The sequence below is a fragment of the Macrotis lagotis genome, chromosome 4 (genome assembly GCF_037893015.1).
Source record: "Macrotis lagotis isolate mMagLag1 chromosome 4, bilby.v1.9.chrom.fasta, whole genome shotgun sequence".
In the NCBI taxonomy this organism is placed as follows: domain Eukaryota; kingdom Metazoa; phylum Chordata; class Mammalia; order Peramelemorphia; family Peramelidae; genus Macrotis; species Macrotis lagotis.
The window spans coordinates 77487262-77514949 of NC_133661.1; the positions used below are offsets into that span (position 1 = coordinate 77487262).

The 27688-nt window shown below is 39.9% G+C and overlaps 1 long non-coding RNA gene across 1 annotated transcript; it reads left to right on the forward strand.

Annotated features, from left to right (window-relative positions):
* LOC141521078 (uncharacterized) lies at positions 1 to 27688 on the forward strand. The gene is made up of 3 exons (XR_012477845.1): positions 1 to 32; positions 10297 to 10391; positions 25894 to 27688. It is a non-coding gene; the product is annotated as an uncharacterized LOC141521078 (long non-coding RNA).

Sequence of the window (27688 nt, forward strand, 5' to 3'; positions counted from 1 at the left end):
CCGGCTTGTGGACCCGGCACTCCACAGTCCAGGTGGGTCCCGGCACACCTCCGTGCGAAGGCAGGAAAGACAGACAGAAAGAGAGAGAGAGAGAGAGAAGAGAGAGAGAGAAAGAGAGAGAGAGAGAGACAAAGAAGAGAGAGAGAGAAAGAAGAGAGAAAGAAGAGGGAGAGAGAGAAAGAAGAGAGAGAGAGAGAGAGAGAGAAGAAGAGAGAGAAAGGAGAGAGAGAGAAAGACAGAGAGAGAAAGAAGAGAGAGAGAAAGAAGAGAGAGAGAGAAAGACAGAGAGAAAGAAGAGAGAGAGAGAAAGAGAGAGAGAGAGAAAGAGAGAGAGAAAGAAGAGAGAGAAAGGAGAGAGAGAGAAAGAAGAGAGAGAGAGAAAGGAGAGAGAGAAAGAAGAGAGAGAAAGAGAGAGAGAAAGAAAGAAGGAAAGAGAGAGAGAAAGAAGAGAGAAAAAGGAAAGAGAAAGAAGGAAAGAGAAAGAAAGGAAGGAAGGAAGGAAGAAAGAATAACTCAATGAATCAAGGAAAAAGAGGGTGGTCAACAATGTCAAAGGCACACCATTCCCTATTATTGTAGAGGTCCTCCCCATCACAAGAATCACCACACAAGAATCATCCTGCATTCCTCACTGTCTGTCATCCACTCATCCACACACCCAAAGTCAATCATTTTCACCTTTGCTACTTTTCTCTTGAATATGCCCCGTTCCCTCCTCTGATCCCACCATCTCCCTAGGTACAGGCTCTCATTGGGTCTGCCTGTGTCGTCTTTATCCATAACACTCCATCCTCCATTAATTTATCTGAAGTGGCTTTTTCTAAAGCTCAGGTCTGATCATTTCAAGCTCTACTCAATAAATTCCATTGACTTCCAGGACCAAATACAAAAATGCTCTGTTTGGCATTTATTCATGAACGCCTTTGGGGAGAAGTTCCTAAATAAGAACTTTAAAAAAAAAATGAATGAGATATTCTCCAGGACTCCAAGTTAAGGACATCATGAGCCTGAGAGTTTAAAAAGAAATTTGAGCAAGACAACTCTCAAATATGTTCTCTTCTCCAGACCCCAACCTCCACCCTGGTGCAAAACTTTATCACCTGAGGCAGTTAGGTGGCACAGTGAATAGTGCACTGGCCCTGGAGTCAAGAGGACCTGAGTTCAAATTTAACCTCAAGATATTAATGACCTAGCTGTGTGACCTTGGGCAAATCACTTAATCCCCTTGCCTTGCAAAAAAAAAAAAAAAAAAAAACTACCACCTCAGACCTAGATTGTTGCAATAGCTTTCTAGTTGCTCTCTCTAAAGATTCTCCTCTCTCCAGGGCAAGTCTGACAAAGTCTCTCTCCTACTCAATAAATTCCAATGGTTCCCAATTATTTTCTAATAAACTCCAGGATCAGATATAAAATCTTCTGTTTGGTTTTCAAATCTCTTCTCAAGTTGGCCCCTTCCTACCTTGCCAGAGCTAGTATCTTCCCTCTGAGATCTCTAAGTTATCAATCCTTGAAAACAGGGTCTGTTTTTATCCTCTGTACTAATTACAGTATCTGGCACAGTAAGGGCTTAATAAGCATCTGTTGAATGACTGATCCCCTCACTTTAGATTGATGTTCCCCAGAACTGAACATTAGCATTTTAATAAATAAATATTTGTTGACTGAACTCTTTAAGACATGAAGTTCCTCAAGATTGAAAAGAGAGAAAAGTGAGTGCCGTCCTTTTCCTTTTTTAAAAGAAAAACAAACTCCACTCCAGTAATTATAATCAGATCACTTTATCTTCAATATAGAAAAAGTAGTAGATATAAGTCAGAAAGCTCAGGTCTTGGTCCTAGCTCTCTGTTACTTGGCTTCACTGGCATCAGTTTCAAGTCAGTTCATTAAATAAGGTTTAGATAGCTACCATGTGCATTCACAATACAAATACTATAAGCCCTAGTCTTAAAACACTTAATCTTTACAACTATAAATCGAGAAGGCTGGCTTGAGTGATCCCAAAGGTCCATCCCAGTTCTAAAAGTATCTCATTCTGTCTCTATGCCTCGGGACACATATTTCTTAGGAACAAGACTCTTCTTGCCCTGTCTCAGTCTTCTGTTGTTCTTCATGTCTTTGCTCTGAATCACACACAGTTATTGATACCAAGATTGTTTCCAAGATGGTAACCTGAGGAAATGAGAAAAAAGGGAAGAGAAACGAAATTTAAAGCTAAGTATCTGTAAAATTCTGAGAGAATATATTTTATGTTGATAGCATTAGGCAAATATATTTTGCAGCCTTATTAAGTGTTAAACGGATCTGAGTGTGATTCTCAGCAAAATGCTATTGGAAAGCACAGGGAAGAGGGTAGGAAATACTTTAAGGATGTCTTCATCTCTTATTCCTCCTTCAAAGTTCAATCTATGATCACTTTTTGTGTGAATCCTCTGATTTCCCCTCACCCCCACATGGAAGTGATCCTTCATCTTAGGATAATTATAACCATTAGACTATCATAATAGTAAATTATATATTATATAATATATGATATAATATATTATATTATGCTATTTATATAGAATTTAAATGTTTACAAAACACCATATATATATATGTACATATATATATATATATATACAAAATCTCATTTGATCCTCTCAACAACCCTTTAAAGGTTGGTTCTATTATTATCCCTATATTTTTACAGATGATCAAACTAAGGCTGAGGGAGTGATTGAGGATGAGTTGAATTCAGGCCTTTCTAATTCTCAGTCTAGTATGCTCTCTCCTAAGTCAATTCAATGCCAGTCCACTCACAGTCTTTGCTTTGTATACACTTATTACACTTATCATCATCTATTTTATTTTATGTTGTATAGTGGGGTGTCAGCTCCCCAGCTGGACTGTGAACTCCGTGCAGAAAGTCCTATTTGTCTTTGTTTCACCCCGAGTGAGTAGCAGCACAGTGAGAGCCTCAAACATAAATGCTTCATAAATATTTGTTGAATTGAACATTTGCTGAATTTCATCCCTCCAACAGATGGCAACCTCATCCAGCTCTCTCTGAAATGTCAAGTCTTTCAGACAACTAAGACATAATGTAGTTTTTTTTAAGTATGGCATGTATTGTTATTGTTTGATCATGTCCAACTTTTCATGTCCCTATTTGGGATTTTCTTGGGAAAAATAATGGAGTGATTTGCCATTTCCTTCTCCAACTCATTTGACAAATGAGGAAATCAAGGCAAACAAGGTTAAGTGATTTGCCCAGGGTCACACAGTAAGTGTCTAAACTGGATTTGAACTCCAGATCTGGAGCTCTATCTTCTGTGCCACCTAGCATCCTTTGGTGCCCAATCAGAAGCAAGTAGTATAGTAGTACAATATTGTGCTTAATTTTAATTTGGAAACCTAGGTGAATAATCATGGTGAATTCACTTCACCTCTCAAAGTCTCATTTCCTCCTCTGTAAAATAGGGGTCATAATACATATATAATCTATCTTATAGAATTACAGGTAAGAAAAGAGTTTTGTAAACCATTAAGTCTTAACAAATTAACAACTTACCCCATGGAAATAAATTCTTGTCCAGATGACAGACAGTGTAGAATCTGAAGAATCACAGAATCACAATGCACTGTGTTTGAAATCGGAGTTTGATAGTGACCTGTGTGATCTTGGTAGAGATAATTTTTTTCTCTGGGACTCAGTTTCATCTTTAGGGGGGGCATGAAATTAGGGTTAAATTTTAAGTCAGAGGACCAAGTTTCAAATCTTAACTGCTATTCACTAACTAGATGACTTTAGGCAAGTCATTCTAGACCTCAGTTTCCTCATCTGTAAAATAGGGTAGGATTGAATAACCTTTAAGGTCCCTTCTAGCTCGAAATCTATGATTCTAATAAATCACATTTACATAGCACTTTATCTCCTATGTCTTCTGCAGCCATATAAAGGTGTTCTATGCATGCTTTTGCCTTGGGGAAATAGCTATACGTGAAAAATGTGCCAGTTTAATGGATAAACATCACAGATGTAGAGTCAGGAAATTAATATCCCTTGCTACATTTTTATGCCTCGGGTCTTGCTGTAGGGAAGCAACTATCCATCAATGACATAGGAGTTAAATGGTTCAGAAAGCAAGGCAATGGAAATCCATGTAGTGAGAGGCATTTTCATCTTATCAACTAAGACCCAGATTTGTCTCCCAGAGAGGAGACTTAACAGGCAATTTGGGGGGAAAGGGCAAGAATACTGTACATGAGCATAGGTACTAAGGAGCCCTGTCTGTACTGGAGCATCTAAGAAGGCAGGCTTCCTTAACCCCCCCCCCAACCCCATTCTAGTCCTCCAATAATACAACTAACCCTCCCCTAGGATGAAACCCTAAAGCAAGTGTTCTTAACCTTTTATGTGTCAAAGGCCCCTTTGTCTCATGAAGTCCATGAACACCTCAGAATAATTTTTTAAATTTATAATTGAAAGAAATTCTCAATTTCAGCTAGAGAATACTGGACATAAAGATGTAATTTTTTTTATCCAAGTTACCAGAAATCTATCCAAAGACCTCTTCTGAGGAGCCAGATTAAAAAACCCTGCCCTGAATAACTCCTGCAAGAGAGAACAACTCCTATAGATTGCTACAATAGGGATCATAGACAACTGAGGAGAAAGGGTGTATCTCCTAGGATGGCAGGTAGCAAAGACAAAGAGGGCTTTTAATTGACAAGCCTTCCTTTTGCTCTCCAAGGTCAGGAAAAGAAAGAATAAAAAAAAGTTCCCCTTTCTTCTCTTCCCCTCTTCTTTCTCCCTGAGGATGATGAGACAAAAAGATTCCTTCCCAGGAATGCCTATTCAGAATCAGAAAAAACAAAAGAAATGCAGAAGCCTGCCCTGGCCTGGATTTCTATATTGAAACCTCAAACATGTATTTGCATGCAAATATGCGTATCTGCGCCATACAAACTAAATTTAAACTTCTCCAATCAAATAAGCAACTCTTTCACATTTGTATGAAGATAACAGTGGAGATAGAATACTCTTCATGAGAAAAGTTACGCAAGAATTACTAGCTGACCAATAACAACAACTAGCATTGACAGACTTTTAAAAAGTATCATAAAGGCTTGCAAAGTGTTTTACAACTATAACAACCTTATGAGGTGGGTGCTATTATTATATTCATTTTAAAACAAAACAAAAAATCTTCAGAATCTGATGAACAATACATTCACTTTTTAAAAATTTTCTCTTAGGTACTTCTTTCCCTTACTCCTAATTCCTCACACTAAAAATGACTAATCTGTAGGTGTTTAGCACAAATGTGTATGTACAATATTCATCTGACTCCACCACTGAGGGGAGAGGGGAGAGGGGATAGGAAGGGAGGGTGGAAGGAAATTATGTAACTTAAAAATATGCACATGCATGTGGATGGATGTTGAAAAACTTTCATAATATGTATTTGGAAAAATAAAATATCAAGTTAAAAAATTATTATCTTCATTTTACATTTGAAGAAACTGAGACATGCAATCCACCCAAACCCCACTGCCCTGCAAAAACTAAAAAAAGAAAAAAAAAGACCCAAAATAAAATAAAATAGTAATAATAGTAAGTGTGGCTGGGTGGTGGACAGAGCATTGGCCCTTGAGCCAGAAGCACCCGGGTCCCAATCCGGCCTCAGACACACAACGATCACCCTGCTATGCAGTCCCAGGCAGGCCACCCAGTCCCATTTGCCCTGCACCACCCCCAAAATAATAATAATAAAAAATGTGTTTGTTCCAACACCAACAACTCTGTCACGGGTGGATCATATTCTTTATGATAAGTCCATCACAAAAGTTACTTCCATATTTTTCCACTGTTGCCATTGCTGATCGCAACTCCCTCCTTTCATATTTCTCCACAACCATGTACTATATTTTCTCTCTCCTTTGATTGTTGTGTGTACGGGGCCGGATGTGGGCTCGGGTGCTCATGGCTCCAGGGCTGGCGCTCTGTCCATTGCACCACCTGGCCATACCTACAATTATTACTATTATTATTTTTTTAATTTTAATTTTTCTTCTCTCCCCTTTATCGCTCAAGCTAGTCTACATTTATGGGGGGAGGGGGTATTTTGTTTACTCTTAAACAAGAATATTTTATTAATGTATAAAAAAACATTATTTGTACAAAATGAGAATAAATATTCAATTAAAAATAAAAAAAAAAAACTGAGACTAGCAGAGGTTAGCTTAATTGCCTGGGATCATATAACTAATAATCATCTGAGTCTAGGTTTGAATTGTCTTCCTTTCTTCAAGTCCATTGTTCTATATACTGTGCCACTTATCAGCTTCTAGCATGGTTATCAGATGTATTTTGATGAGGAAAAGGATGATAACAACAAACTGACCTTCCATGACATTAATCTCTTTTATAAATAAATCCTGAAGATAAAAGAATCACACCTAAATGGAAGGATGGCATCTAAGTACTTTTTTTCCCCAATTATTTCTTTATTTTCCCCAATTAGTAAAGATAGATTTTTCAACATTCAGTTTCTCCCCCCACCCCCGCCTTTCTAAGATAGCAAGTAATCTTATATGGGTTATATATGCACAATCATGACACATATTTCCATATTAGTCAAGCTATAAAAGAACAAAAGGGAAAAAAATCACAAAAAAAATTGAAATAGTATGATTTGATCTGCATTCAGACTTCATAGCTCTTCACCTGGATATGGATGGCATTTTCCATCACAAGCCTTTGGAATTGTCTTTGATTACTGTATTGCTGAGAAGAGCTAAGTCTACCATAGTGGATCACAACACAATGTTTCTGTTTAGGTGTTCAATGTTCTGCTTCTGCTCAATGCAATCAGCATAAGTTCATAGAAATCCAAGTTTTTTCTGAAATCTGTCTAATCATCATTTCTTATAGAACAATAATATTTCATTACATTCATAAGCCATAACTTGTTCAGTCATTCCCTAATTAATTCCCAGTTTCACAATTCTTTGCAATTACAAAAAGAGCCACTATGGTCTTTGTCCCTTTTTTATTATCTTTTTTTGGAATACAGACCCAGTAATGGTATTGCTGGATCAAAGGGTATGCACAGTTTTTTAGTCCTTTGGGAATAATTTCAAAGTGTTCTCCAGAATGGTTGGATCAGTTCACAACTCTGCCAGCATTGCATTAGCATTCCAGTTTTCTCAATCCCCTCCAACATATATCATTTCTCTTATCTGTCATATTAATCAATCTGACAGTTATGAGTGGTACCTCAGAGTTCTTATAATTTCCATTTCTCTAATTAACACTGAATTTACCCAGTAAATCTTGAAGAGACAAATAAATAAGTCAAAGGAGGACCCTTGTGATATCATGGTCCTCTTTAAGAACACAATACCATGGGGGCAGGGAAGTAAAATTGGAAGAAAAATTGTAAAACTCAAATAAAATCTTTAACAAAAATAAATAAATAAATAAATTTTTTAAAAAGAATATTAATTTGGCAATAATGTAGTGTATGGTCTGGAGAGAAGAGACTTGAGGCACGAAGACAAATTAAAAGACTATTTCAATAGGTCAGGAAAGAGGTTAGTAATAGAACTTGAACTGAAAAGGTAGTCATATGATGAGAAGGAGATGGATGCCAAGAGATGACGTGCCAACAAGACTTGGCACTTGATTGAGATGGGGCACAATAAGAAATTATGGATGTCCTCATGGTCCTGAACCTAGAGGATTAGAATAATAATGGTGTCCTTGACAGAAAAAAAAAGAAGTTCAGAAGATGGATGGGTAACAGACTGGAAATGACTTGTTACTGACATGGGAATCATTCCTAAATTAGTTGTCTGTGTACAGTTTGTTGGAACAAAGATCAAAATTAATAAAATTAATACAAAAATAGAAGAATAAAAATCAGGAAAAGACTTGTTATGTAATTAAAATAATTCCAACCTGACATATTTAAAGAATCTTTTGATGTCCCCCAAATTGGAAGTAGATGGAGAAAATAGACAGCAATAAAAATTATTGCTGTTTTCTAATGAAGTTGTAATTTGTAAATCATTTGCCACAACAAGGAGACTAGGGGAAAATACAGAAACTGCTTCAACTAGCAAATGCTTGATTTTCCTGTCAAAATAGGAATATGGAAACCAAGGACAATATTAGTTTAGAATACTTGTTTGATAAATCTAATGGAAGATGATGGCAGAAGATTATGCATAGGACTCCTTCATAAAATAGCATAGAGAAGAAATGTTTGTCAGAACATCCAAAATTAAATTCTTTCTTCCCCTCCCCAGATCAGATGATAAAATCACAGATTATGTACTAATATGCGTTAATGCTATAAATTAACAAGAACATATATCTATACTTTTTTTTTTTAGGTTTTGCAAGGCAAACGGGGTTAAGTGGCTTGCCCAAGGCCACACAGCTAGATAATTCTTAAGAGTCTGAGACCAGACCTGAACCCAGGTACTCCTGACTCCAAGGCCAGTGCTCTATCCACTATGCCACCTAGCCGCCCCCATCTATACTTTTTCAACCTCTTAACAATGAATAAATTCTCTTTGACTTTTTCCTCCCACAGGGACAGTCTCCCATCCCCCTATGCTTGCCATTGTCTAGCAAAAGGTTAGTTATGCCCCTGATGCCATATAAAAAGCTAGATTGTCAACTCTGGAAGACAATTAAGGCAGGAGACAACTATGGAATGGGTAAATCCCTGGCAGTAAAGAGAAGAGTCAACCTTGGAGAAAGAACTGAGCTTTTGAGATAATATCACACTTTGTCTTTCCCCTTATGTGCTATGAGACACATGGCAGCAAAGGAGAGGGAACTTATCTCTCTTTACTTCTCCCCCAAAAGACTTTTTACCAGTTACAGAGTTACCTAATAGGAGATGTGGTGCCTGGCAGGGGGCAAAGATTATCAGTGGATACAACTGACCCCTGGCAACAAAGAAAAGAGTCAGATATAGATTCAAGAAAGAATTATCCCTGGAAATTGAACCCACTCCTCTATAGACACTATAGAAAAACTACATACAGGTTTTTACAATGCCAAATTTATGAGTTGTCTTGAACATAAGTTCTCTATATATGTACCTCATTACTGGTATACTTTATATATGTGTTCATTATTCCCATTGATACCGAATGTATTTGTGAGAGATTGTGTCACAGTTTATGTGGAGGATGTTTTATCTTTTCTCTTCTTACTATGCTATTTTAATAAAAGCCTTTAACTTGTGAAAAAAAAACACACAATACCAACTAAAACAACAACCAAATAGTTTGCAGAGTTAGTTTTATCAAACAGGCAATCGAAACAAGAAACAGCATTTCATGGGGTATTTTGCCATCTTGTCTTACATGACTTATAATAAGCCTTTTTTTAGGTTGGTTTTTGTTTTGTTTTTTTTTTTTTTTGCAATGCAATGGGGTTAAGTGGCTTTCCCAAGGCCACACAGCTAGTTAATTATTAAGTGTCTGTTGTCAGATTTGAATTCAGGTACTCCTGACTCCAGGGCCAGTGCTTTATCCACTGCACCACCTAGCAGCCCCATAATAAGCCTTTATAAAGACCACCATGAAAATATTTGCAGCTTATTTCCAACATCTCTTGCAAAGAATGAGCTACAGAGAAATTTTATGAAAAATGTTATACCAACAAAAAAAGCCCTCCAAATTAAATCAGTACATATAGAGAGAAATGGCTTAGTAGAGGGGCTAGCTTTGGAGTGAGGGAAACTTGCACTCAAATTTTCTGTATGATACATTTTTTTTTTTGAGACTAGGTCTCAACAATCATTGCCAAGTTTACACATGGGGAGGGTTGTGGGAAGGAAGGTTGGTAGAAAAATGTGTAAATCAAAAGCTTACAAAAAGATGAATATTAAAAACTATCTTTGCATGTAATTGGGAAAAAATAAAATAAAATAACATAGCCAAGTCCGACACCACTGAAGAGCAACAGGGAAGTTTTGATCCATAGAAACCTAATTAGCTTTAGCCCTACTTCAGAATTCCAGAGTTCAAAGAGCTATTCTCCCACCAGAGCAGCCCAACCCTTCAAAGAGTCAGAACTACAGACTACAAATGTAGTACCATCACACCTAGCACATCTGACATGTATTGACTGTGTGAATCTGGGAAAGGCAGTTTTGGAGCCTTAGGCAAGATTCTAAGACTATAAATTTCAAATGAGTATCTCACCAGCTTCAGGAAAGGAAATTTCTCTGCTAGGAAGAAAGACAAGAATGAAACCAAATTAATTCTTTTATATTTGATTACTTTTAGAGACAGGTAGGTGGCTCAGTAAATAGAGTGCCAGCATGGACTTACGAAGACTCATCTTTCTGAGTTCCAATCTGGCTCTGAAACTTACTACCTGGGTAAGTCATTTAACCCTGTTTGTCTCCCTCAAATTGGAGAAGGAAATGGCAAATCACGTTCTGTCCGGGGTCTTCTTCCCCGGACTCCCGAGTGAGCTCCTCAGTGGGCACTGCTTCAGGCGTCCCTGGTTTTTCCCTCCCCCGGGGATCAGCGAGGAGGGACTCAGGCAGACACTTCTTCAGGAGGCATATGTTTTATTAGGTGCAGAGGGATCCCCCGAATAGCTCAGGGCGCTGGTTAATATAGGGAGTTATTTCCGGGCTGCCACCCCAATCCGCCCCGAGGGCAGAACCTACCACCCGATTGGAGCAATGGACACAGGCCAACCAGGCGAAGCCACTGCTCCCCTTAAGGAGCCGTGTCTTCTCTGGGTTGGTCTGACCTCACTCCCGGGGAGGTCCTATCCACCCAGGCGGTCAGGGCCGACCCCCGACAACTCCCCCTTTTTGTTTGACATGAGTATGTCTGCCTTGAGTTGCTCAAGGGCCCAACGCCCCATTTTTATAAACAGAGAAAAAAGAAGGGGAAACAGGCAACATAGCAATAAGGCCATTAAACACCAAGCACCAAGAATCAACAAATAATGCATCCAATGATTAAGGTCTATCTTATTTATCCAATCAGGGAATAGACCGTGATCATCCTCCATATCTTTCTTATACTGATCTGTGATATTCCTTATGGTATTGATTATTTTGTCTAACTCATCTAGATAGATAGGTAGGCTAGTATGGTCATTCAGGGTTTGTATAGCCCTGTCAAGTTGTTCGCTAGCATTTCTGACTGCAGCTGTCATGCAAGCTGGTCGTTTAAGGACGTGATGACATGGTAGCCCATCTAGTAGCATCTGGGTTCTCACTAAGGTAGACAGGGCTTGTACAGCAGAGACTAGAGCACTCAGCTCTGTCTGGATTTCTTTATTTATTTGTTGCTGCATCGACCATGCTTGTGTAGTAGCTTGCATAAACCTCTGAAGGTCCTCTGCCAGGATGTGCATCTGGTTAGCTAGAGCCGAGATTTCTAATTGCTCCAGCACGGAAACTACAAGCTCAACTACGTCCAAAACTGGAAATTCCACATCCCTCTTATCCCTCTCCATCATAGCCATAAGAAATTCAGAATCTGCAAAGGGTTTTGACGTGCTTACAGGGAGGAAGGTTACAGGGGGTATCTGCAATAAGAAGATCAGGGTCTTATTTGACCCTACATACTCTGGCTTAAGGGTGTTAGTCATTGTTCCATTGTTACATGTAATGCTATAGCGCTCATCTGTCCATTTGAAAGAAGTATTGGTGCAGATGAGGAACATATCTGAGCTCCGAACAGTCACTGCTTGTGTAGTAAAAACATTACACCAATAGTCTGTCCTCTGTCCTTCGGGGCACACCCAATATAAGTCATAAAACAGTTCAGCCCAAAGGTTCCAGATGGTGTTGTTCACTTTGGCAGGGGCAGTGTTGTCCGTAGAATGAATGATGACATCGAAGGCTGCTGCGGCTTTCCAAAGGTGCGTCTGTGGTCTGGTACTGTTGTCTTTCATCACATGCGGGACCGGAGCAGCAAAATAGGGGCCTGGGCCGCCATCCAGGAAATACACTTGAGTGCCGTTCACGTTGGGACCGTAGACTGGAACTCCTGTAGAACAAACCTGTACGGCTTCAAACATAGTTGGTGAAGGAGAGCATGGTGGTAGAGGGGAATGGGGTATTTCTTGGTTAGGGGACATTCCTGCAGCCACTCTAATCCTGTCCATAAAATTACAAGGGCCATCAGTTTTATTACTTTCCCAAGAGGCTTTAGTGGTATTGCATCCGCCTCCCAGAATCCAATGCCACGTTTTATTGAACTCGCTCAAAGCCATTCTTCCTATATAACTGTTATTGGGCAGAGGGAGTGACGAGACATAGTGTATATCTCCTTTGGTCTTATCAACTGGCGTCAGATAGGCCACAGGCATAAGATGTTGGATCATAGAAAAATGCAAGAAGTCACCATGCCCAAGATTGCTATCTGGTCCATGAGGGGTTTCTTTAAGTGTTCCATTTACCACCTGAGCACAGAGGGGGTGAGAGCCTGTAGTAAGGCATATCGGAAGATGCAAAGAAGTCAAAGTTACAGGGCTATTCAGATCATGTTTCTTTTCAGGAGGAGCCCCTTTAAGTCCTCCTAGCACTAGGTAGGCAGAGCCTGCTAACTGTAATTCCACTGGATCTCCTATCCATGTGGCTGGAACAACCGTAGGAAACCCTGGTATTACTGTCCAATAAGTAAAATGAGTGGCCTCAGTAAGATTTTTCCAATGAAGGGGAATGGATCGGGAGTCAATGGGTTTTAATCTGCTTAATATTCCTAGTATACTTAGCCATTTATGTGCCATCTTTGCTTTCTGCGTCCTGTTGAGGCGCTTCCGTCTGCTTTTTTGGTGGTTTCTCTTTATCTTCTGTACAGGTCCTGGTCCACCTGGTGGGCACCCAGCGTGTCCCTTCACCTGTGTGGAGACACAAGAATCCCTTTCCCCATACCATCACCTGGGCGGGACCATGCCACTGTCCTTCCTCATCTCTCCACCATACTGTTGTGGGTTTATTTTTTGTTAGGTTTTTTGTCTGTGTGTGTGTGTTTCTTGTGTTAGTGGAGTTTGTGGAGGTAGTATTTGTTTCATAGCAGGGGTAATGCCCTGATCATCACCAATCAAGTAATTCCTGGTGAAGACCGCAGTTGCTACCTGAACTGCAGTGAGTCTACCACGCACTCCCCCCTTTTTGTTTAATGAGAGTGCGCTTCAAGGACTGATTGGCACGCTCCACAATGGCTTGACCGGTGGGATTGTAAGGGATACCGGTAACATGAGTGACACCGAATTGGTGGCAGAAGCGAGCAAAAGCAGAGGAGGTATAGGCCGGGCCATTGTCGGTTTTTAACAACCGAGGTATCCCGTGGGTGGCAAAGCAGTGAAGACAATGAGCTATCACATGGCGTACAGCCTCACCAGGCTGCAAAGTGGCCATAATAAAGTTAGAAAAAGTGTCCACAGTGACATGAATCAAGCTGGCCTGAAAGTGGGTGACATCCATCTGCCAAATATCATTAGGGGCCAGGCCCCGGGGGTTGGTGGCACGTACAGTCGGGGCAGGGCGAAAAAGGACACAATGCCTGCATTGTCGGACAATGCGACGTGCCTCTTCCTTAGGAAGACCATAGAGCCGTGCAAGTGTTTTTGCTGGGAGATGAAATGTGTCATGAACAATAGAAGGGATCTGCATACATGACTATCTCACTTTTGATATCAGGGTCAAGGAGAGCCGAGTCAGCTATGGCATTCCCTGAGTATATTGGGCCAGAAGTGGACACATGAGATCTGACATGTAAGACATAGAGGGGGTCAGAGCGGTGTAGGAGAGACCGTTGTGCTTGGTGTAAAAGATCTATGACTGCAGAATTGGACAAAGAAAGATCTGCTAGAGCTAGCTGTTGCAATAAGACAAAGCAGTAATAGCTATCAGTGATTAAGTTAAAAGGCTCATAAGCACACAGTTCTAAGGCTATCACAATGGCCTGCAATTCATTCTTTTGGGCTGAGGCATATGGAGTTTGTAACACCTTCAATATCTTCTTGTCTGGAATATAAATAGATGCTCTATGGTGTTTGGTAGCATCGGTAAAAACATTGACTCCCTGTACTGGTTGAGGAACTACTGGGTTGGAGGGATACTTCAAAGGGAGTTGCAACCATCCTCGTAATGAGGGAGGTGGATGACCCTGAGAAGTGGGATAAGTAGACAATAACATGGCCCACTCCTCTGAGTTCTGTGCTAGATGAGTAAATATTGCAGGATCCTCTTGGAGCAGTAACATAGGAATGGTGCCAAAAATAGTAATCGCAGCTTCTGCTGCTTTCAAAAGGAGTTGTGCATCCACTTCAAACCTAGAGGGTATAGACTTAATGGGTTTTGATGAATGTACCCATTGTAAAGGACCTGTAACTTGGAACACTACTCCGGCCTTACCCAATGAAGGATGACACACCAAAGTTACATAAACCGGAGCGGTTGGATCTAATCGGGCAACAGTTGATGTGGATGCCAAGTCCTGTATCTGAGTAACAGCTTCCCTGGCTGCAGGGGTCCATGTACGAGGCGAGTTCAAATCAGATGAGCCTTTTAAAATATCATACAATGGATACATCATATCATTGGAAATAGGAACTACATTCCTTAGCCATTGAATTGAACCAATTAATTTCTGAAAATCATTTAATGTAGAAACTTGAGCTGTATCAATCTTAGGAGATTTCTTCACTAAATCCTTGTATACCTGATGTCCTAAATATGTGTAGGGAGGTTCTGTTTGTATCTTTTCAGGGGCAACTTGTAATCCATATGCTGCTAGGGCTGAGGTAATCTTTTTTAAAATAAGCGAGACAACAGTCCGGTGGGATGCAGAAATTAATATGTCATCCATATAATGAATAATAATGGCTCTCGAGTGTTCTCGCCTAATGGGCATCAGAATCTGTGCAACATAAACCTGACATAGAGTGGGACTGTTTGCCATGCCTTGTGGAAGGACTTTAAACTGAAAACGCTGAGCAGGTTCTTGATAATTTACAACAGGTACACTAAAAGCAAAGCGCTGTCTATCTACAGGGTTAAGGGGTATACTATAAAAACAATCCTTTATATCTATAACAGTTATGGGCCAAGCCTTTGGAATGGCAACTGGAGAAGGTAACCCAGGCTGGGTGGTACCCATAGGTTGTAGAGTGGCATTTACCTTTCTTAGATCTACCGACATTCTCCATTTCCCACTTTTCTTTTTGATTACAAAAACTGGGGAATTCCATGGGCTGGTGGATGGCTCTACTTGTCCAGCCGATAAAAGTCCTTGTACTATATTAGCAAGGGCCTGTAATTTCTCTTTGGTGAGGGGCCACTGATCTACCCAAACCGGTTTGTCAGATCGCCACGTCAGCGGTATGGGTTGCGGCCCTCCAGTGACCCCTAGTGGTTTAAAGCTGTGTCTGTAGTTAGGGACAAGCCCAAGGTTTGCAAAACATCCCTCCCCCATAGGGACATAGGAATAGGAAGTACCAAATGGCGGAAGATCCCTGCCACATTATCACTTTTCCATTTTAGAAATCTTAGGGACCTTTTCCCCAAAGTACCTCCTGAAACTCCCGTGATGTCTTGGGGAGTTTTTGAAAGTTCCCAACAGGGCTGCCAATCTTTTGTGGATATGACCGAGACATCAGCACCTGTATCAATTAAACCTACAATCTCTCTTCCCTCCACTATAAGTGGTAAAGTGGGACGGTGGGCTGATATAGCCTGTGTCCATGCCACAAATGTGTCCTCATGGGTACGCTCTCTCCAATCCTTATCTATCCAGGGGAGGGAAATAGCAAGAGCAACAGGCTCACCGCCTTTTAGCTCTATTGGGTAATGATGGGGATTTGTAACAGTTATAGAAGTCTGGCCTGGGCTTAGGAGCTGTGTGTGGACAATGACCTGGGGAGCGAGAGCAGTTCCAATCACTAAGCGGTGGAAGTCCCTAGGGGAGGCTTTAACAGTAGTCGTAGTCCATGGGCTCAATTCTGTGCTCTCTGAGAGGGGAATAGTAACCGAGGGATTTAATAGATCAGCCCTGGGGTCGGGCCCTCGGCTTCTCGACCCCTCTTCCCGTTTCCCTGCGGCCCACCATTGCTATACTTCTGGTTTTTGTTTTTCTGCCTACAATGCTTTGCTATATGACCAGGTTTACCACAGACAAAGCACTTCATTGCACTCTTCTGGGAATTACGGCACTCAGCTTGAAAGTGACCGGTCTTTCCACATCGGAAACAATTTCCTTTACCCTTTAATCTAGGCACTAAGTTTGTGGTTTGTAAAGCATTAGCGAGGAGATTAATAGAGGTTTGGAGAGGGTCTGGGGGAGGTTCCTCATCTAGGGCCTTATCAATTATCTCCTCTAAGGAGGGGTCAGCAGGCAGAGTAGCTAGCAAGCCTTTTGAATGAGTTAGTCCTCCCTTTATTAACTGAATGATTAATGGTTATGCTGCATTCCCTGTCCCGAATTTCCTTTCCATGGTGGTCTGCACTCTGCTGATAAAATCTACAGCAGACTCCTTAGTTCTCTGTTTCAGCTGCTGCAGAGGAGTCGAGGCTGCTCGAGCCAATTTGTTCAGGGCATTCAGTCCTGCTATCTGCACTGCCCTGACAACGGGTTCTGAAAGTTGTAACTGAGCGTCCACAGTGTTAAATTGGCCACCTCCAGTAAGTTGGTTAGTGATTAAGTCAGAGTTATTTGGGTCTATGATCTCAGCCTGTAGCCTGGCCTCTCTCCGCCAGTAGGCAGCCCAGGCGGTGTAATGAGATGACTCCAACACCGCCTGTAAAGTTTCGTCCCAATCTGTGGGGAGCCAGGCGGCGGTCTGAATGTTAGAACTTATGAGCCGTTTTACATAGGCAGATCCTGGCCCATAATTATGAACTGCCTCTCTGAGATCTTTGATAAATTTGTACGGTATTGGGCGGCGAACTCTAACCTGTTGGCCGTTTTCTCTTTGCACAAATACTGGGTAAGCAGCTGCTGAGGAAGTAAGATAGTCTAGGTCTTCTTCCTCTACTTCCTCCCCATCCTCCAAAGCCTTATGAATGGCCTGCTGTAGCCGAGTCCGGCGGGGTGTCTGGCTGGGGACGGTCGCCCCAGACCCTTCCTTTCCTCTATTAATCTCCTCGCTAATGCTTTACAAACCACAAACTTAGTGCCTAGATCAAAGGGTAAAGGAAATTGTTTCCGATGTGGAAAGACCGGTCACTTTCAAGCTGAGTGCCGTAATTCCCAGAAGAGTGCAATGAAGTGCTTTGTCTGTGGTAAACCTGGTCATATAGCAAAGCATTGTAGGCAGAAAAACAAAAACCAGAAGTATAGCAATGGTGGGCCGCAGGGAAACGGGAAGAGGGGTCGAGAAGCCTATTTAAACAAGCTATTGGTGCCAAAAAAAGAAAACCAAGAAAAGAAAAGCAATAAGCAACAGATGGAGAAATGGGCATTAATACAGATTATAAACATTTCCTTCAAATGTTTAACCAAAGTAAATCAATTGCCATCATGGGGAATACAAAAGAGCCTAGAATCATCCAAGAATTAATTTATCTCCTTGCCAAGCAAGGTAATACTGCAGCCAATAGCAGCATGATTTTAGAATATAAACTCATTTGTAAAATCTTATGGAGGGGGGAAAAAAATCTTATGGAGGAAGATAGTGGAATATTATAAGATGTATCACCTCATAAAACAGTGGGATGTATTTGAAAGGAAAAGAAAGTTTTTTAAAAAAAAAAAAGTTTGGCAAATTGAAAGGAGGACAACAAATAGATGAGAGATGTGACCTATAAAAATTTTTTATGATTGACTTTTTCTCAGCAAGGACAATAGAGCCACATCATATAGACCCCTGCCTAGGATATGCTGTCCAAGGACATGGAAATGGCATTAAAGAAAGGGAAGATGGGGAAAAATAGCTGGACTAAATCATAGGATGTTCCCATTTGAGATGCCATAATGCTTGGTCAACAAGGAATACTAAAGGTGGGGGGGGAAATTAAAATGTCATTATCACTAAAAAAGAAAAAAGTTAGGGCGGAGCCAAGATGGCGACAAGAAAGGATCGCTTCTTAGGCACTCTCTGATAAAACTTATAAGCTAAGGACTCTAACTAAATTTTTGAGAGACAGAACCCACAGAGGGACCCAATAAGGCAGTTCTCCTACTCAAGGTAACCTGGAAAAGAGCAGAAAGGTTCTGCTCCCTGGGGTTGGAGGGGCGGCCACCAGAGGGAAAGAACTTCAGCCTTCCAGAGGCAGCCCCAGGGCACTGGGAACCCCGCTCACAGCAGCATGGGAGTCTCCTGACCTACACCCCAGGGAGCACCGGGCACAAATTAAGGCAACAGCTGGGGGTCCTCTGCCAGAGTGAGCACATGAATCCCAGCCCTCAGGGTACACAGTGAGCAGCATGGCCAGCACAGCCCAGATCCAGGAAACAGAAGCAGGTGGAGCAGGTAAGCAGGTGCCGCCAGGGCGTGAGCCCATTGAACCTAGTGAGGGAAGTGAAGAGAGACTGCAGAGCTCTGTCCTCTGCCCCTGGAACAGGACTCTGGGGCTCTGACCACATGCAGATCCTGATCGCAGTCTAGGCCCCCCCATAGAACAGGATCCCCCCCACCTCAGCCCTGTAGCAGAAGGGGGTGCATATGGTCATTCACAGACCAGGAGGGAAGACAGAGCCTCACACACTGAGACCCTTGTGGGAGTGTCCCAAAAGCTCAGGAAGCACCCCCAAAACAGGCTAAGGCTGGGAAAATGAGCAAGCAGAGAAAAAAGAGGAATACCATTGAGAAATATTTTGCAAATGAGCCCAAGAAGGATCAAAACACTCAGTCTGAAGATGAGGAAGCACAAGCTCCTGCATCTAAAGACTCCAAGAAAAAACAGAAATTGGGATCAGGCTATGATAGAGCTCAAAAAAGACTTTGAAAATCAAATGAGGGAGTTAGAAGAAAAAACTGGGAAAAGAAATGAGAGAGATGCAGGAAAAACATGAAAGTGAAGTCAGCAGCCTAGTCAAGGAAATCCAAAAAAATGCTGAAGAAAATAGCATGCTAAAAACCAGCTTAGGTCAAATGGATAAAACAGTTCAAAAAGTTATTGAGAAGAATGCTTTAAAAAGTAAAATTGGCCAGATGGAAAAAGAGATAAGAAAACTCTCTGAGGAGAACAAATCCTTCAGACAAAGAATAGAATTCAGGGAGATTGATGAATTTACCAGAAATCAGGAATGGAATCAATACTTCAAAACCAAAAAAATGAAAAATTAGAAGAAAATGTGAAATATCTCATTGAAAAAAAAAACAACTGATATGGAAAACAGACTTAGGAAAGATAATTTAAAAATTATTAGAATACCTGAAAGTCATAATCAGGAAAAAAGCCTTGACATCATTTTCAAAGAATTACTATAGGAAAATTGCCCTGATAGTCTAGAAGCAGAGGGCAAAATAGAAATGGAGAGAATCCACTGATCCCCCCGAGAAAGAGATCCCAAAAAAATCAACCCCTAGGAATATTATAGCCAAGTTCCAGAACTCCCAAGTCAAAGAGAAAATATTACAAAGCAGCCAGAAGGACACAGTTCAAATATCGTGGAGCTGCAGTCAGGATCACACAGGACTTAGCAGCAACTACACTGGAAGCCCATAGGGCTTGGAATATAATATACCGGAAGGCAAAAAGAGCTTAGGATGCAGCCAAGAATGAACTACCCAGCAAGGCTGAATGTCCTCTTCCAGGGAAAAAGATGGACTTTCAGTGAATCAGGGGAATTTCAAATGTTCCTGTTGGAATGGCCAGAGCTGAACAGAAGGTTTGATCTTCAGATATAGGACTCGGGTGAAGCATAGAGATTGGAGGAGAAGGGAAAAATATGAGGGACTTAATGATGATAAACTACATGTATTCCTGTATAGAAAAATGACATTGATAATACTCATATGAACCTTCTCAGTTAATAGAGCAGGTAGAGGGAGCTTTTATAGTTGAAGCACAGGAGAAAGCTGAATTCAAAGCTAAAATATGGTGTAAAAATGGAGTCAATAGAAAAAAAGGGAAATGTAATGGGAGAAAGAAAAAGGAGAGAGGGAATAAGCCAAGATATTTCATATAATAAGATTTTTCTTTATTACAATGAGCTATTGCAATGATATAGAAGGGGGGGAAGGCAAGAGGGAATGAGAACCTTTGCTCTCATCAGAGATGGCTAGGAGAGGAAACAGCATATATACTCAATGGGGTATAGGCATCTGGAGTAAGAAGGGGGGGACAGGGGGAAGGGGGGGATGTGAGTGATGGAGGAGAGGATGGACCATGGGGGGAGAGTGGTCAGATATAACACATTTTCTTTTTTTACTTCTTGCAAGGGGCTAGGATTGGTTGGCCTGTCCTGGACCATAGGGCCAGGTGGATTCTGGGCCTAAGGGGTGGTATGGGGGGCTCAGGGCCTCTTGGCCCCAGGGCCAGGGATCTGTCTGCTGTACCACTCAGCTACCCTACTGCACAGTCAGAGTGAAAGGAGAGAGAAAATATAGTACATGGTAGTGGAGAAATACGAAAGGAGGGAGTTGTGATCAGCAATGGCAACGGTGGAAAAATATGGAAGTAACTTTTGCGATGGACTTACCATAAAGAATGTGATCCACCCATGACAGAGTTGTTGGTGTTGGAACAAAGACTCAAGCACATTTTTTATTATTTTTATTTTGGGGGGGGGGGTACAGGGCAAATGGGGCTGGGTGGCCTGCCTGGGGCCACATAGCAGGGTAATTGTTGTTGTGTCTGAGGCCGGATTTGGACCCAGGTGCTCCTGGCTCAAGGGCCAATGCTCTGTCTGCCACCCAGCCACCCCTACTATTATTACTATTTTATTTTATATTGGGTCTTTTTTTTTCTTTTTTTTTTTTTGGTTTTTGCAGGGCAGTGGGGTTCGGTGGCATGCATTTCACACAGCTGGGTGTTTGTTCGGTGTACAGGGCTGGATGTGGGCTCGGGTGCTCGTGGCTCCAGGGCTGGTGCTCTGTCCATTGCGCCACCTGGCCATACCTACAATTATTACTATTATTTTTTTATTTTAATTTTTTTTCTCTCCCCTTTATTTTATCACTCAAGCAAGTCTATATTTATGGGGGGAGGGGGTATTTCATTTACTCTTAAACAAGAATGTTTTCTTAATGTAAAAAAACATTTGTACAAAATGAGAATAAATATTAAATTAAAAAAAAGAAAAAAGTTGACCAAGAGAATATCAGTAACCACTGACCAATTTGACCTCTTTCATGTCTATCCAATTTCTATGAGAATAATCAATTATGTTGAGAACATCCTTGATGAAGACTTGAGATGAGGCAGAATATCATCAACAATATTTAATAGCAGAACACATCTTTATAATCACATAACAGATAGGAAAGTAGAGAGAACATAAGATACCACTGTGCATATTATTTTCATACTATTAAAAAACACTTTCACAAAGTTCTCCATCAAGGTGTCTCCTATTGATATGTTAAAATCCTTAAAAGATCAAGCAATAAACATGATTTTGTTCAATGACTCTGCTTACTACTTAAAGTAAGGCATGAAACAGAGAGGTTTAGGCTTACCTAAGTTGATAAGATCACAGAGGACAGCCAAGGTAGAATCCAAATAGAAGAGGAAATCCCTATACTTTGGTTCAGTTCTCTTCTTGTATTTATTTGCAGATGATATAGTGCTGATTGCATCAAACCTGGCAACATAGCAAAACATCAGAAATAGAGACCTCTGATCACACAAAATAATTCATCCTGACCAAAGAGTAGGATTTTATTTCTTCCAGTGACAGAACAATAATAAAGAAAATCAGAGGAGAGATTGCTCCAACTGAGTGAAGCTTATTTGGCTGAGTGGAACAGCTACTTTGGGGAGATGTCTGCTAGTACCCTGTAGGGGGGAGCTGATGGGAGGTCTGAATTCTAATTCCTGAACTCATCATTTTTTTCTTTTTGTTTTTGTTTTAGTTTTTTGGTTTTTGCAAGGTAATGGGGTTAAGTGACTTGCCCAAGGTTACATAGTTAGGTAATTATTAAGTATCTATGGCTGGATTTGAACTCAGATCCTCCTGACTCCAGGGCCAATGCTCTATCCACTGTTCATTCCATTTAGCTGCCCCAAACTCATCAGTTTTTAGGTTTGACTTTTTTTTTTTAGATAACTGGGTGTCACAACGGCTAGAGTGCTGGACTTAGAGTCAGGAAGGCTCGTCTTCCTGAGTTCTAATCTGGTCTCAGACATTTATTAGCTGGGTGACCCTGGACAGGTCACTTAACCCTGTTTGTTCAATTTCCTTGTCTATAAAATAAAAAGGAAATGGCAAACCACTCCAATATCTTTGTCAAGAGAATGCCCAAGGGGGTCATGGAGTATCAGACATGACTGAACAATAACAAAATAGAATGATTTTGATTCACCTAAGTCTTTGAAGAATTGAAGCAGTCAAATTACAGAGTAGTTTTATTAATATATTTTTCTGGCTATGAATAAAGAACAATTATACTATATTCAGGGATTTTTTTTTCAGACAAGGAAAACTATTTATTTCCTCCAAATAAGCTAAAGGCCTGAAACAAAGAATTCCCAAGTGAGCATTGACAGAAAACAACAGAAATGAACAACAACAACAATAATTACTGTCATATACTCCTAGGAAGTTAATATTATCTATTAATATAATTAAATGTAATTAATATAATCAATTTTGATGGTATTAAGGTACCATCGAAACAGAAAGCAATTTTTAAGGTTGCTAAATCAATTTTTCACATTTTCTTTTTTCCTAAATTTTTTACCATGAAGTAGAAAATTATCAAACAAACCAACAGTTTCATACATAAAAGTGAGAAATGGAGATTGCATATGAAACCCTGATTCTATTCCATTCTATGCAATGAGTTTTTGATTGACTCAAGCTCTCTCTCTGTGGGTGATTGTAATCTGACAGCAAAAGAAAGAATGTCTTAATGAGTGGGAACCAGAAGCCACAACAATCTAAATGCATAAAATCTACATTCATACACACACACACACACACACACACACACACACACACACACACACAAACACACACATACAAACACTAACTGGGCTATCACCCACAAAAGTGGTGGAACCAGGAAATAGCTGTAGTCAGCTCTCAAGGGTAATTTGTATAGAATTTTAAGGCTACTAAGTGTTTTATATAAATTGCTTGATTAAGTATCAGCACTTATATAGTAGTATCTACCAAGTACCAAACACTAAGCACTAAGCTTTTTATTCCTTTTTGTTTGTTTTTGAAAGGCAATGAGATTAAGTGACATGGACAAGGTCACACAGGTCATTTTCAAGTATCTGAGGTCACATTTGAACTCAGGTCTTGCTGACTCCAGGGCTAGTGCTCTATCCACTGTACTACAATTTTAACATTTTTTTTAATTTTGAGTTTTAACTTCTCTCCCTCCTATTATCCCTTTGCCCTCTGAGGAAGCAAGCAATATGATATCAAATATACATGTGTAGTGATACAAAACATATTTCCATATTAGCATGTTGCAAAAAAACAAGAATAATAACAAAAGTCAAAAGTATGCTTAAATCTTGTTCTGAGCATTTTGCACATGTCTCATTTGATCCTTATTATTATTTCCATTTTACAGATGAGAAAACTGGGATAAAATGTCTTACCCAGGGTTACATGGATATTAAGCATCTCAGACCAGATTTGACCTGAGTCTTCCTGCTTCTAGGCAGAGCTCTCTATCCACCATATCATTTAGTTGGCATTTGATCTTTACAACAAGTCAGGCAAATAGTATAGTTACTATTATTCCCCTTTTAGAGAGGAGGAAACTGAAGGCAGAGAGATTAAATAACTTGTCCAAAAAGAACCAAAAGGATGAGAAGTTTCTCTTGTTACTGTTCAGTCATGTCTGACTCTTTGGGATTTTCTTGGCAAAGATGCTAGAGTGGTTTGCCACTAGTGGTTTGCAACTTGTCTACTTTCATAAATACCTTGTCTACCTCCATAAATCTCACACTCATTCCCCTTCCTTATATGGCCAATACCATAGTTCAGCCCATTATTAACTATCTCTTGACAATTACAGCTCCCTAATTGAACTATCAGTTTCTAATCTTCCCTTTCTCCAATCCAGTCTAGCTCAGAAAAAATCGAAGTCTTGAACTCAAAAAGCAACCATCAAAGCAAGGAATATTCATGTCTCAGGATTGTAAATTCATGTAAACCATGATTATATAAAGATAATTTCACCTCTCCTGTCCATTAAATAACCAAGTTCCTCCCAATAATTCTACTTCTGGTCCTTAAGAACCTCCAAACTCTAGGAAGGAAACATTCCCAGGAGAAAAAGGAGATTTCTCATTTAAGGATGACCTGAACTATTTTCAGATGTTGTCTACTGCTTTCTGTAGAGGGAGAACTCTGATGAACTAGATTCAACAAGGAAGGATTGGAAAGGGTTAACTGAGATTTATCCTAATGTAGTCTGTTGTCATCAAGATAAATTTTCCTGAAGGTCAAATGCAAGAAATCACTGGACCAGATCAACCTTCTCCTCCTTGGGAGCATTGATGGTTTATTAAAGACACAACCTCTGGGAGGTAGAATGTTTAACATCTTTATCAGGGATATTATTTTAAATTCCATTCCAGCTTTCTAAGATATTATCCTCCTAAATATGAAAATGTTTTATGGCTATTTGTCTTTAACATGATAATTAAATGTCATTACTTTGACTATTAAGGGTAAAATCATTGATGGGAGCTCATGAACTAAGGTTTGGTGAATTCATGTCAGAAGACAACCTCATGTGGGAGATCTATTCTTTGTACTTTAGTGTTTGTGAATACACCATGGGTTTTTGTAACTTTGTGATTTTGGCAAATCCCTTCATATTTGAAGGCCTCAGTTTCTTCCTCTATACAATGACATGGTTGGACTAGATATTTTCTAAATTTCTTTCCATCTCTATCTCTATGATCTTTTAAAAGTAGCTAGATGATATTGCAAATCTCACTGTGGACCTCTAAATTAATCAAGTTATCTAATGGGGGAAAGATGGAAGTTAGAGCAAGGAGAACCTCTCCATATCAAAAGAATAACAAAGACATTCCTTAAACTAAAGAAATACCAGAAATGATAAGGAGGAGATGAAGAGGAAGAAGGAAAGGAAAAGTCAAGTCATCAAAATAGAAATAAAGACAATATTCTCCAGCTAAGTGATGTGATCAAAAATTATCAACAAAAATTAAAGATAAAATGAACACATAGGGACAAAATAACTGCTGATAAACCAGGATACTCAGCAAACTTTGTTTGGAAGAAAGACTAAACTCCAAACGTGAAAGAAAAGGTCAATAAATAAATAAATAATAAGAAGAAAGAAAGAAAGAAAAGGGCGATCAGTAAAAACCTAATGAGGATGTCAGTCTCCAAGTAGAGAAGTTTAATCTAACCTCATCCGGGAATGAGAGTATGCTTCAGCTGGTAGATCACAAAAGGAGCTAATCAGAGGAAGGCTTTCTAAGTCTGGATCTCTGATTCATTCAGTGGTCATTTATTAAAATTCTCTGTCTGCAAGACTTGTGACAGATGCTCAGAAAGATGCCAAGTTTAGATAATACAGCAGTCACTGCCCTCATAGAACTTTCAGTCTAGTAGAGAGGTAAGAGGAGAACACAATTAACTACCAGAATACTGTTACATGAAAAATACAAAACAAAGTGGGGATCACAGCAGAGTAGACTAACTATAAGAGTAGCTATTTGGCTTCAATGTAACTAAATAATAGACAAACCGCAATATTTTAGTTATTTATTAACCTGTAATATTTTTACCTGCTCTCACCTTTAGGCAATAATAAATAAGAATAAATTACAAGAGGAAGACTAAATAGCTGGGGAAATTAATGTGGAAAGAAAAGATCACACACCAGAATTAATGAAGATAAGAGGGACTTTCCATATTTCACTTCCTTCAAATGGCAGTTTGGCCCTCTCAGTCACTGATGCCCATAACCCAAGGATTAACTCACAATCACAGTCTGAGTAGAATGTAAGCTCCTTGAAAGTAAATACAGGCATATGTCATTTTATTATATTTTGTTTTATTGTGCTTCTGTTTTATTGCACTTTAAAGATATTGCATTTTTTTTACAAATTGGTTTGTGATAAATGTTCCTTAAGCAAGTCTATCATCAATATTTTTTGCAACAGCATGTGCTCATATAGGGTCTCTATGTTATATTTTGGTCATTCTCACAATATTTCAAGTTTTGTGTTGTTTTAGGTTTTTGCAAGGCAAACGGGGTTAAGTGGCTTGCCCAAGGCCACACAGCTAGGTAATTAAGTGTCTGAGACCAGATTTGAACCCAGGTACTCCTGACTCCAGGGCCGGTGCTTTATCCACTACGCCATCTAGCTGCCCCCAATATTTTAAGTTTTTTTCATTATCATTATAGCTATTTTAGTGATCAATGATTTTGATGTTATTATTATAATTGTTTGGAGTACCGTATAAGTACCACATCCATATAAGACTGCAAACTTAATGTTGCGTGTGTTCTGACTACTCCGCCAACCAGCCATTTCCCCCCACACACCTCCTTGAACCTCTCTATTCCCTAAGGCACAATAATATTGAAGACTATTTTCTAAACCTAGTTGATAAAGTAGCAGCATGGTTTGAGAGAATTGATTCCAATCAAAGCGCATCATATGTGTCAGGGAAATCTTTTTTGAAGGGAAGAGTCAATTGACATGACAAACTTCATTGTTGTCTTATTTTAAGAAATTGCCAGACTTCAGCAACCACCAGACTGATCAGTCATAAACCATTAACATTGAGGCAAGATCCCCCCCATCAGAAATACTATGGTCCATTGAAGATTCAGATAATGGTTAGCATTTTTAAGCAAAATTATATGTACATTCTTAAGACATAATGCTATTGCATATTTAATAGTCTACAACCTATTGTAAACATAACTTTTGTATGCAGGAGTGTGACCCATTTTATTGTTTTATTGTTTGTTTTATTTTTTTAGGGTTTTTTTTTGCAAGGCACTGGGGTTAAGTGGCTTGCCCAAGGCCACACAGCTAGGTAATTATTAAGTGTCTGAGGCTGGCTTTGAATTCAGGTACTCCTGACTTCAGGGCCAGTGCTCTATTCACTGCGCCACCTAGCCGCCCCTGACCCACTTTATTGTAATAGTTTGGAACCAAACCCTCAATATCTCTGAGGTAAGCATGTACTCTTTCATTTTGTCCTTATATGCTTAGCACACAATACAGTGTCTGATATAAAAGGATATGCTTAGTAAATGCTTATTGGAAATCAAAGACAATTCTAAAGGATTTGTGATGGAAAATACTGTCCACATCCAGAGAAGGAACTATGGAATCTGAATGCAGACTAAAGCCTACTATTTTCCATTTTTAAAATTTGTTTTCTGTTTTCTGTTTTTTTCCCTTTTTTGTTCTTATTCTTCTTTTATAACATGATTCATATGGGAATATGTCTAACATAGTTATATATTTGATTGCTCTCTGTCGGGGAGGGGGAGGAAAGGGAAGAAAGGAGAAAATGTGAAACTCAAAACCTTATCAAAAGTTATTTCTGAGAACTATCTTTGCATGCAGTTGGAAAA